The sequence below is a fragment of the Eleutherodactylus coqui genome, chromosome 8, assembly GCF_035609145.1.
Source record: "Eleutherodactylus coqui strain aEleCoq1 chromosome 8, aEleCoq1.hap1, whole genome shotgun sequence".
Lineage (NCBI taxonomy): Eukaryota > Metazoa > Chordata > Amphibia > Anura > Eleutherodactylidae > Eleutherodactylus > Eleutherodactylus coqui.
Window position 1 is genome coordinate 25,695,395 of NC_089844.1, and position 15,506 is coordinate 25,710,900.

Sequence of the window (15,506 nt, forward strand, 5' to 3'; positions counted from 1 at the left end):
CAACCCGCACAGTGCTTACCTGAATCCCGGCGGTCCGGCGTCTTCATACTTACCTGCTGAAGATGGCCGCCGGGATCCTCTGTCTCCGTGGACCGCAGGGCTTCTGTGCGGTCCATTGCCGATTCCAGCCTCCTGATTGGCTGGAATCGGCACGTGACGGGGCGGAGCTACACGGAGCCCCATTGAGAAGATAAGAAGACCCGGACTGCGCAAGCGCGGCTAATTTGGCCATCGGAGGGCGAAAATTAGTCGGCACCATGGAGACGAGGACGCCAGCAACGGAGCAGGTAAGTATAAAACTTTTTATAACTTCTGTATGGCTCAAAATTAATGCACAATGTACATTACAAAGTGCATTAATATGGCCATGCAGAAGTGTATAGACCCACTTGCTGCCGCGGGACAACCCCTTTAAGCCTATAGTGCAATAGTGTCTGGTGAGCCATGTAACCATTTCTATCATGTGTGATACTGTCTGCTGAGCCAATGTATCCAGGCCTATCATGTGCAATACTGTCTTTAGAGCTGCTTTTAACCTCGTGCATCTAATCATGTCATGTGTGACACTGCCTTTTGACCTATGTATCTAATCTTATCATATGTGATTCTATCTAGTGAATAATTATATCTAATCAATATCATATGTGATACATTCTGCTGAGCTGTGTGTGTAATTTCATCATGTGTAATATTGTGTTATATGCTACTGTATCTAACCTATCATGTATGATACTGTCTACTGAGCTCCTGTATCTAAGCCGATAATGTGTGATATTGTCTGCTGAACTACTGTATCCAAGCCCATCATGTATGATACTGTCTATTGAGTTACTATATCTAAGCTATCATAGCGATGCTTCCTTCTGAGCTGCTGTATCCAAGCCCAACCTGTATGATATTGTCTTTTGAGCTGTGATATCTAAGCCTATCATATGTAATAATGTTTGTTGAGCCAGTGTATCTAAGCCCTTTATATGTGATACAGTCCCAGAGAACCCTGCATCTCTACATTCCCCATCCTGAGCGGCTTCATTTATTATTGCGCAGCCCAGGTGAGAGGACTTGTGTGTTCTGTGTACACAGACGGCAGGGAGATGACCGCAGGCCACACATTTGCTCCTCTATATTGCAGTCCGCCAGCGTCGCCCGGGATAAGACGCCGACGTTATTAATGATCCTGATCGAGAATCCAGTTGATTTCTACAATCTCTTTCTGTGACTTGTGTTAAACAAACATGTGAGAGCTCTGATGCCCCCCGCCCCTCGCTGTATATTTTGGATTACCGGCCCTTATTTACTTTATTTTTTGGCACCGGCCGTTCGCAGGGAGCACAATATTTGTTTAAATTCCCTTTCATGCAGTGCGCTAAAAAAATATCTTTTTTTCCCTCCTCTCCAGAATTCTCGCACAATGAAAGAGCCAGTTTATAACTCCGGCCCCGGATCCCACCCTCAGCTACGCTGCTAAATAATATTTAGATGAAGGTTCTCGGCCCCCGACTCAGGAGCCCCGCGCTCACAAACGACACGCTTAATACAGAAATCTGCATCTTCCTGCTCATTTATTGGCCTGTAAACCTTGATGGGAAAAGATTATTGATGGAAGAACTTTAAGTTTTCATGTTTAGCAAGAAACAGGTTTTACCAGGAAACAAACATAAAAACAGGAATCTGCAGAACCAAATGAGACACATTCAGCCAAATGTACCTAAATGTAACGAAAATGTATCTAAATATACAAAAAAGTATCAAAATGTTCTAATATGTTAAAAAATGTAGCAGAAATGTACTCAAATATACCAAAAGTGTCGAAAATGTACAAACTTGTATAAAAATGTACCCAAATATACAAACAGTATGTTCTAATATGTTTAAAAATGTAGCAAAAGTATCTAAAAGGCTCATTTCAACGACGCAGGGTCCGCTCCCCCAGGTTACAGACACCAGGGCCAAAGTTTTGATACACAAGAGTCTATATATCTACCAGTATATCTCAGGCCATATAACACCCATCCATCACCCATCAAGTTAAATGACTGGCACTGTGCCAGCTCTAGCATTATGAACTTATGGGCACTCCACTGGATGACACGATCATACATGCACTACATGGCAGTACTATATGGGTATGGTGTAGTGGTATTTTTTCTCTTCTCCACAGACTTTGGGTGCTTTAACGCAGGATGACTGTCAGGCACATAAAATGATAATGTCACCAGAATATGGAAAATAAGTAGGCGCCATAGTGCCATACGTCACATGGTACACAACATAAACATATCTGCGTTAAAAGGAAAAGCTGTATAACAACTTTAAAAACTTTCCCGAAACAACTTGTCTTGAGTCACGAAGGCGGGCTACCGGCACCCTAAGTCACAGGTTACTGCCTTCTTCATTCGACCACCTACCAGGTCCTCCAGGAAAGAGCATTCGGGAGAGCCACACAAGCATGGGATTTCGCCGCTGCTCGCAATGACGTCAGCGGCTAGAGGAGGTGACTGGGTGAAGGAAGGGGAGTGAACAAAGGCAAGACCGTGTGACTCAGGCGCTGGCAGCCCGTCTTCGTGATTCAAGGCGGGTCGCTTTGCATATAGGGACCGACATATATTTATGTTGTGCGCCATGTGACGCATGGCGCTATGGTGTCTGTTCATTTTCCATATTCTGATGACAGAATCCCTTTAAGCACCTGACAGCTGTCCCAACGCCTGTAGCTCCTTTGCTTTCACGCAGTTGCTCAGTGAATGGAGGTGGTCCCTGCTGTACCTGTCCCGGAAGAAGCTGCGATCTGCATCGGTCACGTGCCGTTCAATACAGAATTGGCATCACATGCACAATAAATGGTACGTGACCACTACACCTTCTTCCAGGCCTGGAGCAACAGTGACCAGGGATTATGGCTTAGATTTTTATTTTAACTTATTCCCCGCTAATATAACAGAGTTGTCCAGTTGCAAACTATCCGTGGTATATTTATAGGACAGACCATCCATAGTAGATCAGCAGGTGGTGGGTCTACTGCCCAGGACCCCCACAGAACAGTCGTTTGCTGGGCCAGTGCTCTTGTGTACTGAGATGATTTCTGCAGGAAGCAGGCAGCTCCATTCCAACTGCAGTGGCCAGACTTGGTATTGCAGGCAAAGTTATCATTGAAGTGCAGTGGCTGCACTCTGCTGATCTACTATTGATAACTTTCCTAAAGGCAGTCATTAATAGTTTACAACTGGACAACCCCTTTAACTCTTGGAAGACCCCCTCTGCCATAATTTAGTTTTGTTAGCAAATATGAAATAGTGAAAACAAATTTGCCCGATGTTGGCAGACAGATTGCTGAAACTGGAACCTGGCAGATTCATCTCTTTATGGGCTATTTCACATGTACCGGAATTTGCCACTGTGTTGAAAAATCCGCACCAAAATCCACATGTATGACCTGCAGATTCTGATGTGGAATTGAAAATGGCTTAATTCTGCATCAAAATCTGCATGTAGGCCCCCTGCACACAGCAGATTTGCACTGCGAAATCCGGAGCAGGATTCTGCCTCCAGACTCTGCAGCAAATCCAGCCCATAGCATGCAATGACAATCCATGATTTCCTGTCCACTAGCGGAAATCGATTGCGATTTTTTTGTGGGCTGTGCATGGCCAGCTTCCATTGAAGTCAATAGAAGCCGTCCGTCCCACGGCACTTCCGCAGTGAGCACTGAGAAGGTATTGCGGGATCCGCGTCATCGCTGAGTGCTGGCGGCTACTGTACATGCACGGCGGAGTGCCATCCGGCTCATCCGCAGCGCTGGACAGAAGACACCGGACAGGTACGCAGGGGTCACCAGCCAGGCACCGGGTCGAACTCCGCTGCGGGAATCCCGTGTGCAGAAGGCCTTCGTCATGTGGATTTTGGTGCGGATTTCTGCCGCTGCAAATTCCAATGGTTTTGAAAGAGCGCCATCTCTGGACGAAATTAGAAAAATGTGGTGATAAATGAGAGACTGCTCCCTGTGTATACTGTCTGCTAAACAGATCAGCGCAAATCTTAGGTTTACTCTGTTACAATGTATCAGCTCAAAGAGAATTGTCTAGTCTGGATAGAACTGTAACAAACTCTCATCTGTGAGACGTATGAGATCAGAAAGGGTTAGCCTCTGAATGTAAGCAACATATGTTCCCGTTCATTGACAGCAAGCATAGATCTTGAACTTAGCAGGAAATTGAAACATATGGAGGGAATTTATTAAGACCAATGTTTTTCAAGCCGTACAAGCAGCTAAAAATGAATCAACGCCAGCTAATAACTGGCTGGAGTTCTGGTATAATTTACACCAGCTTGGTTTCCTTTAAACATGTCTAACAAAAAAGCCAGAAACTCCAATTCATTTTTTTGGATGATGCTTGTATTTTTATTCTCAGTCATACCTGCCTTTTCTATTTTATTTTTCATTTTTTGCCTATAGAGAAGCCTTAGGGAAAACATTACAAACCCCACCAGACCCGGAGTATGCTGCAATGTTCAAAAACGCCACGGACCCCAAAAATGTTGCAGAAGTAATAACAAAAAAGCCCTAAATGGTTATAGAGCTTTTCATATTGTACGCAGCATTTTGAAAAAAACAACTGTGTCAAACATGACAAAAATGGAGCGTTTTCAGGGGAAAAAATGTGTGAAATCAAGCTTTTTGGCATAAATGATACTTTAAGGGGTTTACCGGAGTTACAATTAATCCCCTATCCACAGGATAGGTAATAACTTGCTGATCAGTGGGGGTCTCACCACTGAGACACTCGCCGGTCTTGACATAGGGGTTTTGTGTACCGGATCATCCTCACTGTGCGGTTAGGAGACACTAAGGCTGGGTTCACACATTCTGCACGGCAATTCCACCCGCGGCTCCTAATCCTGGCATTAGCCAGCAAAATGAGCGAATTTTGCAAAAATCTCTTCCACACTCTGTGGCCAATCCGTTGCGCCTAATCCACGTGGAAACGGACCTGCAGGGCGGAATTCAAAACCGCGGCATGTCAATTCTTTTCCGCGGCGGCATCTCTCCTCTCTATAGGTAGAGATAGCGGCAGTGGAATGTCGACGGCAAAGCTGCGCTTATCCCGCAAAAATCTTTGGGGGCCAGTCATCCTGCGAGATTTCCACGGGATTTTGGTTCCGTTGTGATCCCAGCCTAAATGGAGTGTGACTGCTGGAGTATTTCCGTCAGCCCCACTGAAATGAATGGAGTGCTGACCACGCATGCTCGACAAGCACCCACTTCATGCCAATGTCATTGTGGGGGGAGAAGTTGCCCATGGGAGTCTTGTTTTTAAGATCAGTGAGAGTCTCAGTGGTGAGACCTTCAGAGATCAGAAAGTTATCCCCTACCCTGTAATTCTGGTACAACCACCTAAATGTGTCAGGGCAGGGCAGCCATACCTCCTCTTACTAGGCCACGCGCCTTTTTTTTTTTTTTTTTGCAAAACTGGCATGAGCTTTATGTGAAATTAAAAAAGTCATTAAATGTTTGCACAAGTTGGACTTCTGCCAAACTTTGCAACTTTCTAGCCAGTTTTACAATAATAAATTCCCCACAATGTCTATTAGAAAGCTGCAGAAATGTTTGCTGGGACAATGATTAAGATTTACATAACTGATGAGAAGCTGGAATCAGACATCTTCAGCTCAGGATGGCAATGGCTGCCGATAAGTACATTTCTATGTTGATGGTAAAATTGTATCACTTGTTTTGTTTGTACAAACTTCCATCTGAACATAAAACTCATATGGAAACATTGTTGCCGTCATGTATTTGCTTACAAATAGTCAAGAAAACTGGAACAATGTTAGGTGCGAGGCCACTTTAAGGCTCCGGCAGTCGTGGGGGCTCCGTATGGATAACGTCTGCTGGTGATTTGATATCTTGGGAACCTTTTAATGGCCTGACTTGAACGTGCCTCAGAGGTGATGTCATGAAGACCTTGCAAGTCTATTCAAGTTTTTAGAAGACCTCAGGGACAATCAGAGGCCTCCAAACATATGCAGAGAAAATAATAACCCTCCTCCCGAAAACATGGCAGGACTGAAGTCATAAGTTTAAACAGAACAATGAAACTTTTTTACAGGGAGATTATTGAACTTTCCCGGAGTTCTGAATGGTAATGGCGCGATGGGTGGCGAGATAACATTTACCTTCTTTTCCCTATTCCGGACCTGGCATAATGTCGAATGTTGGCCATGCTGTGACATCATATAATGTATCTCAAACTCAAGGATGGGCAGCACACACTTGAGTGGATTGTTAGATTGCTGATATAGTTTAATCATGGATTTTCAGATGTGCATGCCTAACAAAATTGCAACATTTCGGGTGCAGGCCCTACTTCAGGCTATCATGATGGTTCTGTAGCCTTGAACCTGCAAGACGCAAAGGAATAGATGCAAATATCAAAGTTAGACAGTGCATTGGCGATCCTGCATCTCCATTTCCATGGCGTACCCTGGACTCGCTGTGTGGTTTTGATATTCGCATCTATTACTTTGTGCTAATGATGCGTCTTCCAGATTCAGGGCTACAAAACTGCCATGATACGTGAAGAAGGGCCTGTGTCAGAAACGTTGTCAGTTGACATCAATCTAAACAGCAATCTAAAAATCCACTATCGTGTGTGCTGCCCCATCCTTGACTGAGTATTGTGGACTCCTTGACCGTGGGATGCGTGGGAATTGCACCGTGCCTCGTATGTACTAAGAGGTTCTGCCATCTGCCTGTCTTTGGAACATGCAATGTATTTGTCACAGCCTCATGCCTAGGGTGTGATGGTGGCCATCATGTTACCTCACCTCATTGGGATGCTGTCACTTTCTTATGTCTTCCAGAATGTAACGCTACATGCTATAACATGATGACTGCAGCATTCCAGTTTTGTGATTTTCCATCATAGCTGCCATATCAAAATGGATCAGGGAAAGGGAAAAAAGTTAAGGGCTCATTCACATCTGCATTGGACGTTCCATTTGGAGCCTTCGCTGCAGATATCCATTAAACTCCAGGACAAAATAGCGCTATTTCATCTTGGAAAATGCTGGAAGGTATAATGAAATCTAAATAGACCCCCTTTATAGTCAATGGCATCCGTCTGGCGGCACTCGAGTCCAGCATGTGCCGGATCCAGCACTTCCACGTTTACTGTTTGGCTACTAGGATGGAGCCGAACAAAAGAATGAATTAGCGGCAGTGTGAACGACTAACTTATTCGCAATTGCCGTCTTGTCAATGGAAGAGAAATGCCGCCACACTGAAAAAAAACGCATTTCTGCATAAGATCGTGTTCACTTAAATGACACCTATTTCACGGTCATTAATCATCCTTTAAATGGCTACCTGATCTGTGACCGTTACACGTCAGCGGGGCGTTCAGGAATGTAGACGGTCAATAATCAGTGATAATGCAGCGCCCTAGTAAATAACCGCTCGCAATATGGAAAAACGGAAATCCCTTGTAAACCTGGGGCAGCATTCTACGGGAACTGGTAATAGGCCCCGGCGTCCGGCTCTCCTGCTGCTCCAGACTCATCGCAGATCAGGTTGCAGCAGAGAAAATTTTTAGAATTCCACAGGAAAATGACTACTTCAGAAGATGACCCCCAGCCCCAAATCCCAGCCTGGTAATATCACTGCTAACTGCAAGAGACCCTGTACAACAAATGCTGCCCCCTGCGTGCCGCATGATGCAAGTTGGAGGCTCTGACAAGTCAGTGAAGCATCAGTAAGATGATGCAAACGAATTGCCACTTACAAAAATACTTGGCAAATCTCCATTTCTGCAACACATCTGCTGCGTGTGAACAGGGACACGAGAATGAGGGGTGCAGCACTCAGGGAAGATGAGTAAACCCCAGTAGGATCGGCACGGTGGTCATACTGGCTGTCACCCAGCTTTCCCGGGAACAGATACAAGTAGGAAACACCTGAACAGACTGTAACAACTTGACCGGATACAATCAATTAAGGATTTTAAAGCAGGTTTTCGGCTTAATTTTTTTATATAGTTTATATAGTTTTGAGCCCCTAATAGAGAAGCCCCAGCAGGTTTACAGGACGATACTGATGGGGTCACTCTTGGGCCTTCTATTGTCTGCAGCAGTTAAGTGGTTAAAGAGCCATGTGACCGATATAGCTCAAAGTAAACAGAAGACCGGAACAGTGGCGAAGGACAGCGATGAAGCAGCATGGTGGAAAAGTGTGTACTGTTTGTGTTTTAATGTTATGTGGTCCCTCGTTGTCGCCAGGTCTCTGAGGCCATGTTCACACGGCTGAAAAAAAGGTGCGAGATTTTTTGCATTGCGAGACGCAGAAATCTCACATGAATATCAACGCCATTCTTTTGAATAGAATCATACAGATGAGCAATTTTTTCAAGCATCGCGGGAATCAAATAGCGGCACGTCCTGTCTTTGGGCATGCCCTCGCATTGCCCATTGTTCTCAATAGGGGCCGGCGGCAGCGCTGCGGTGCAATGCAAAGTTTACCTATTGAAAGCAATGGGAGAAACTCTGCGATCCTAAGCCGCGGCTGACAGGATCGCGACGGTTTTGAGATAAGACTGCCTCGTATCCGCAGGGAGATCGCATGTTGGTGAGCGTGATATCGGGCCGTGATGCTCGTGTGAAGTCAGCCTAAGGGAACGTTCATGCGTAGCAGCCATTGATGCAGTTTTTGATGTGGACCTGCAGCAGATTTCACCCATTGTTTTTGACATGGTTTTGATGCGGATTTTGGTTTGGATTTTCCGCTGCAGGAAAGCCTCGCCATTTCCCCTATGTGTGATCATAGTCTAAGGGTAGACACCCCGTTCTGAATATTGGGGTTCACTCTGGGCTGTCCACGCAATAGAGCTGCTGAATAAGATAAAAGGCTATGATTAATACCAAATCTTACATTGGGACGGGATTTACATCACATCGCACCGCTGAGCTCCCTGCGGTTGACGATGGAATCAAAGCCACAAGTTTGTGTATTTAAGACCAATACTATAACCACGACAGCGCGCTCGCTACTCAGACAATATATATTTCATCGAATGCGCAAGCCCTAATCATACGGCGTGTGGAAGGATCCGAGATCAGCAATACAGAACAAGGAGAGCGCAGCTCACATTCCTGGGACTGAATTTGCAGAGTTGTCTGTTCACTGTCACCACACGACCCAAAACCACATCAGAAGGAAGAAAAGTTCTTCACCAGTGATACTAGCCGACAGTATTTTACATGTAGGGATAGAGATGACTCATATAACGGCCCCCAGACATGGAATATGTGGCAGTGTTGAAGGATCTTCATGGATGAGGTCACATGATTACATGTAGTTGGGTCCTCAAGACAAAGGGTGTTACATCAAGATTGCACAGAGGAGTAAGCCTAAGTGTGTGGTATATGGTTGGTAGTTATATTGGGCCTTGTATGAGTTTCATTTTCATGCTCTGTATTTATTTTGGGGTGAGATGGGAGTAATATGCACTACATGTGAACAGATTAGGCTACCACTGTTTGGGGTAATGGTCAGAGCCATAACTTGAAGTTGTTAGGCCCCAAATGTAAAGTCTCTAACAGGGCCCGCCATACTATAATGCTTTATTCACGATACTGGTCTCCTTATATGGGGAAAATAGTACTTTTAGCCCCCCTTAACACCCCAGGGGTTGGGTGCGACTGCATCTTCTGCACCCATTATAGTTGCATCCCTGAGCATGGTTTACGGAAATTTGGAAAATTATTTTTCTCCTTGATGTAACTATTGTAAAGTAGGGGAGAATAGTCACCAATTCTGTGGGTAGCCCCGCCCCAAACCACACCTTTTTTGTTTGTGTACTCTGTGGAGTACTCCAGCGTTGAGCTTGGCCAGCGCCGTGATTTTTTCTGCATTGCGGATTACTATGGCGGCGCGCGCAGTGCAGTTTTTTATATTTGCATTTCCCATGCCGTTGCATAGCGTTAACGCGGGCACCCACGGCCCATACGCATTTGACTTTAATGGAGGCTGTCTGCGTGGAATTCACAGCAAAATAGAGCATGCTGCGATTTTTCTGCCGCTTGCAGAATATGCAATTCGTATCCGCGAGTGTGAGCGAAAAAGCTATTTTCCATGCTTTACAACGCCCGCGTTTTGCCGCCGATCCTTATCGATATGTTTAAAAACCAGTCGTTATACAGTGAATGTGAACGACTGAATGATTTAGTAAGTGAATGAGCCAATGGAGTATCTGCCTGTATAAACCGGCTGCAGAGCAAACTCTGACATCGTTTACTCATTAGAATGATAAATTGGTCGGTGTAAAAGCACCTTTACGGGCCGTGCAATGCTCCTCCGCACTGATGAGGGGCAAGACCCCCAAAACTACTGGAGAAGACTCTGAATGTAAAATACGCGGTGCAGTGCCGGGGCCCGGGGCCCTTCTATTAATAGTGGACACTGAATGTAACACACAATGCAGTAGAGGGGTCCAGGACCCTTATATTATGAACACAATTCTCTCCTGTTGAGGGTGTTGGATTGTAAGCAGCAGACATTTGTATTTACGCCATTTGCCGTCATATCGGGACGCGGCGCAGTAAATATTTTCATTCTATAGAGAACATAACACAAATATCACAATGATTTCCCTGCTCCTTTCTCATCTCACTGCAGCTTCTTCCCCAAGTCTGGATTTATAGGCAACTTTGTATAACTTTTGGGAAATCACACAAGCCTTGCCTGTGATTCTGCTGGCTCTGCGCTCATTTGTACCCCGTCTGTAGCTCTTACATCCTGTTTTCACTTCCAGATTGTGCAGGATTAAGTCTAAAACAAACTTTCTTCACAAACTCCCAATCCCTGCACAAAATGTTCTTAACAGAGACAACTTCAGTGCAAACAACAGACTTGTGCCTTCGCCCCAGGATCCAGCAGCAGCCCCAGGATCCTCTGCCCTGCACTTGCCCTATGGGGTTGCTGGAGCTGTTAAACAGTTAACATGTGAGCAATGCTCAGGGCTGGAGGAAGTGATTGTCTCTGCTGCACATTCCTCTTCACCCTGGATGACTCTCTTTTATCACTGAGATTTCCAGCTGCTCAGCTCCAGATCCTCAGTCCTCCCTTCTGACTATCAATATTGCCCTGAAGAGCAGCCTTAGATAACACCTTCTGTCAAAGAGGAGGAGGTGGGGGGGTCCTGAGCTCATCACCTTCAATACATGAGCAGATAATGTGACTGATGCCACCAAGAATTAGGGTACTTTTAGATGAGCGAAGAGCGAATGACGCGAGAGTTAGCTCGTTCGCTGTTTAGACAGGCAGCTACATTGTTGGTTCGTTCAAACGAGGAATCGTTCAGTGTTTTACATTCGCTGCATAAGTGAATTAGAACGAATGAACGAGCGCGGTTTAATTGAACAAGCCGACAATGATTTTTATGCCTGCATAAAATGAACGACGTGAGAAAAGCAAATGATTATCATTCGTTGTTCGATCATTGGCGCACATTCATGCTCTTGACGATTATCGTTCACTTTTGCTTGTTTTAAAGACTTTTGGAATGCTAATCGTTCCATCTTAAAGCGCCCTGAGCGCTATATATATATCACTGCTGCATACAGCCATATTGACACGGATCATTACGATCTGTATGTTTCCAAGTATTGTTATCAATCCCCCAAACAATTCATATAAACCGATTACCATCATTACAGGCAAAGAATATTTTTGTACCATTGGAAAGATACGACTACAGATTCTGCATTTTATCTCGTGTGATTGTAAGGCGGCTGGTCGCCCTCCGACACATGGCCCCTATAGTTTTGTATCGCTGCTACAATCAGATAAGCGCACACATTTATCCCTAAGTACGTACAAGAGCTGTAAAGGTGAATTCACACGCAGCAGATTTGTGGCGGAGATCGTTGTCCCCTTTCACATTGTGACAACTTTGCGGATCAGCATTCTGTTTTGTGTAAAATGATTGTTTCCAACCAAGGGAAGAGAATTTACAAACATACTTACACACAAGACTAGAAAGGGCATGGGAGCAGGTTCTGGGTAGCGGGCACTAGGAGGTCTTACATTAGGTTTGGGATCACGTTTTGGGTATGCAGCAGACAGGCTAATTAGGACACACTTTTTAGGTATAAGGACAGGGTCTGTGTTTATACTTTTCGTATGGGGGTAAGCAGCAGTCAGGTTCTGGATAAGAGCTCTGGGCATGAGGGTAGGATGATTACCGGCTCTGGGTATGGTGGCATGCAGCAAGCAAGATGGTATAGGGGCATTTAAAAGTGGGGTGGGGGTATAGGGCATGTAGCAGGCAGCTTAGGATACAGGAACGTAAAGCTGGTAGACTCTGGGTATGGGGAATACAGCAGACAGGCTCTGGGTAGGATTTTTAACAGACTGGGTAGAAGGGCATGCAGAAGGCAAACTATGGGTATTAGGATACATAGTAGGCAGGCTTTTGATAGGAGGCATATAGTGGGTAGACTTTGGGTATGGGGTATTTACCAGATAGAATCTGGGGGGGGGGGTATACAGCAGGCAGGCTCTCTGTAGACTCTGGGTAGGTGGGGGCATGCATCAGGGAGACTCTGGGTAAGGGGGGGCATGCATTAGGCAGACTCTGGGTAGGGGGGTTATGCAGCAGGGAGACTCTGGGTAGGTGGTATTCAGTATGCAGACTCTGGGTAGAAGGCATATATTGGGCAGTCTGTGGGTATGGAGTATTTATCAGATAGGGTCTGGGTAGGGGGGCTTGCAGCAGGCAGGCTCTGAGCACACACTCCTTGCTGCTTTCCAGTCTCAGTTCTGCACTTCTCAAAGATCACAAACTTTGTGAAAACTTCATGGAAGTGTAATAGCGGGAGCAGAAGAATCCCTCGGCACAAGGAGGTGACTCCATTCACCGAGGGAAGCGGCTTTACTTTCCATCATTGTGCTCCACATAAAAGGAGGATTGTGGCAATTGTTTCCAGGGCATTGTCTGCTCCTCTGCGGCTTCTGTCGCTGGGCTGTGACCCTGGCACATAACTACACAGGGGGCACTGCCCTGGCCAATAATGGGAGGATGGGGGTCCTGGAGCAGCGGAGCCCTAAATACGGACTGACAAGGTGTGACGAGACATTATATACAGTCCAGCCCTATATAGAGGCCGGTATATAATAGCACATGGCATCACCTGGACCCCACAATCTAAAACTCCTGCCCCCACACCCCAGATTCATAAAGCTGCACAGAACACATTTTACAGGGCGCCCCCAAATCACTCACCTCCGGATGTAATAATCCTCAGTCCTGCGGGCATCGGGGCCCCGGGTGAGGGCAATTTAGGGGTCCATGATCAGAGCCACCAGCATCTAGTATCCATTGGAGTTTAGACAAGGGACCCCGTGAACAGAAGCCGAAATATTAGGGACAGAATCCAGGAGGAGGCGGACTGGGGGTCTCTGACGTCTTGGAGGAGCAGTCTCCAGAGACCCCCAGTTTCTTGAAGCAGCAGAGTCCGGGGACAGAGCTGATGTGGGGAGCAGAGCTCGGGGGTCCGATGGAGGAGCAAAGACCCTGATGTCGGGAACAGAGTCCTTGGGGTCTGGTGGGGGAGCAGAGTCCCTGATGTCGGGAGCAGAGTCCCTGAGGTCTAGTGAGAGAGCAGAGTCCCCGATGTCGGGAGCGGAGTTCTTCGGGTCCCTGATGTCGGGAGTAGAGTCCCAGTGGTCTGGTGGGGGAGCAGAGTCCTTGGGGTCTGGAGCAGAGTCCCTGATGTCGGCAGAAGAGTCTCTGGAGTCCCTGATGTCGGGAGCAGAGGCTGCGGCGGCTGAAGTCCCGGGGAAGTTGAATGCAGAATAAAGTTTGGAGCCTCCCCCCTCCGGAGTCAGATGATCCGAGCCCATTACTTCAGCCCTGACTGATCTGTTTTTAATCTTCCCTCCTCCTCCTCCTCCTGCTCCCCCTCACCCCCTCCCGTCTGCTCCCCCCTCTCTGCATCCATTTGCTGCTCCGGATGGGAATGGGGCTCATTAAAGTCACAGCTCAGGCGCTGAGGGGGTTAACCCGGGCGAGATGATTGGAGTGATTGCCATTCCTGCAGGGGATCCTGTACAAAGCCCCCCTAAGCAGCGTCACCGGACATGAGCCCCTCATTAATGGCTCAGGTACAAAGTTTCCATCGGTTTGATACATTGTTGCAGCTCCAGCCTACAATGATAAAAAGAACAATAATAATAATAATGGAAATGGACGATCTGATCTTCTGGAAATCAGATCCAATCATCATTTATGACAAATCATTGATAAGGACTGATCTCCCCACCATAAAATCATTGCTGCTCATCTGATGGTCACAAATATCACTACCAACAAGGCGGCCATCATACAGTTCATGCAGTTCTTGGAACAATTCCTCCATTGATTCTTCCTACAGATATCCATACCTGTGTGGCGGATGAGGTCACGTGCGTGAAACACATGCGTACTTCTCCTCCAAAGATCCGTTTTATTTGGGTATGTTCATACATAGCGGAGACACTGGGGATTTCTCAGCCAGATTTGCAGTGTATTACAGTAGCAGCAATGTGGATAAGGAAAATAAATCGGTGTTCAGATTGACCAATGGGGCGGATGTTTAAATCCACAGCATGTTAATTCTTTCTGTTTGTGGTAAAATCCATGATAAAATCCTCATGTAAAACATCATTCCGCAGATTCAGGGTACATCCACATGAATGATTTTTTGTCCAACTTTCTGTCTGTAAAAATTAGATCGAAATCGGATAGCGCATATTATTTTGAATGGCTATATTCATATGTGCGATTTTTCTAATCAATGAATAAGTCCGGGCAACAAAAAAAAATCTCACTCAGCAAGTCCTATTTTGTTGCACAAATCCCCACTCAGGTCTATTTATAAAAATGGACGGCACTCGTTTGATGTAATTGTGATCCATTTTTATTGCATGTAACCATGATAAGCTTAAAAAAAAGTTTGCAGGACCAAGAAGTGTACAGACCCTATCATGCATATTTTTTGTTAAAGTGTGTAAAAATTGGGTGCAAAGCGGATCAAAATCGTACAGAAAAATCACAGATTAGCATAAAAGATGCAGGAAAATCAAATGAAAAATCTGTCTGATTGAAAAAAAATTCCCATCTGCATTTCCCCTGAGGGTGCGCTCACACGGACGATTTTTCTGTCCAATTGATGGACTAGAAAAATCAGATGGAAGTCTATTTAAAATCTAGAACTACGATGCAATTTTTTTATATACGTGAAAAACTTACACAACAAATAAAAACATTGTGGGGACATATCACGAGTACGCATGAAAATCACAGGAAAAGTATGTGAAAAACTAGACTGATTTATATGGCCCCTTTCACATTTCGCTATAGAGAGGTCACCCATGGTGCAGTATGTGTGAACTTTTCTTTATGAACCCTAAACAAGCGGCTTATAACTGCCCCTATGATGTTAGGCTGCTTGGGGCCCAGTCTATGTATGTG

General features: G+C 45.7%; 1 protein-coding gene across 2 annotated transcripts in view; it reads right to left on the reverse strand.

Moving 5' to 3' along the window:
• The window catches only part of GLI2 (GLI family zinc finger 2), a 152,041-nt gene extending 138,187 nt beyond the window's left edge, over positions 1–13,854 (reverse strand). For both annotated transcript variants that reach the window (XR_010786320.1, XM_066575346.1), the window contains exon 1: positions 13,278–13,854. The gene's annotated coding sequence lies outside the window, so the exon portion shown is untranslated. The remainder of the gene's footprint in view (positions 1–13,277) is intronic.
• Positions 13,855–15,506: the final 1,652 nt, after the last annotated feature.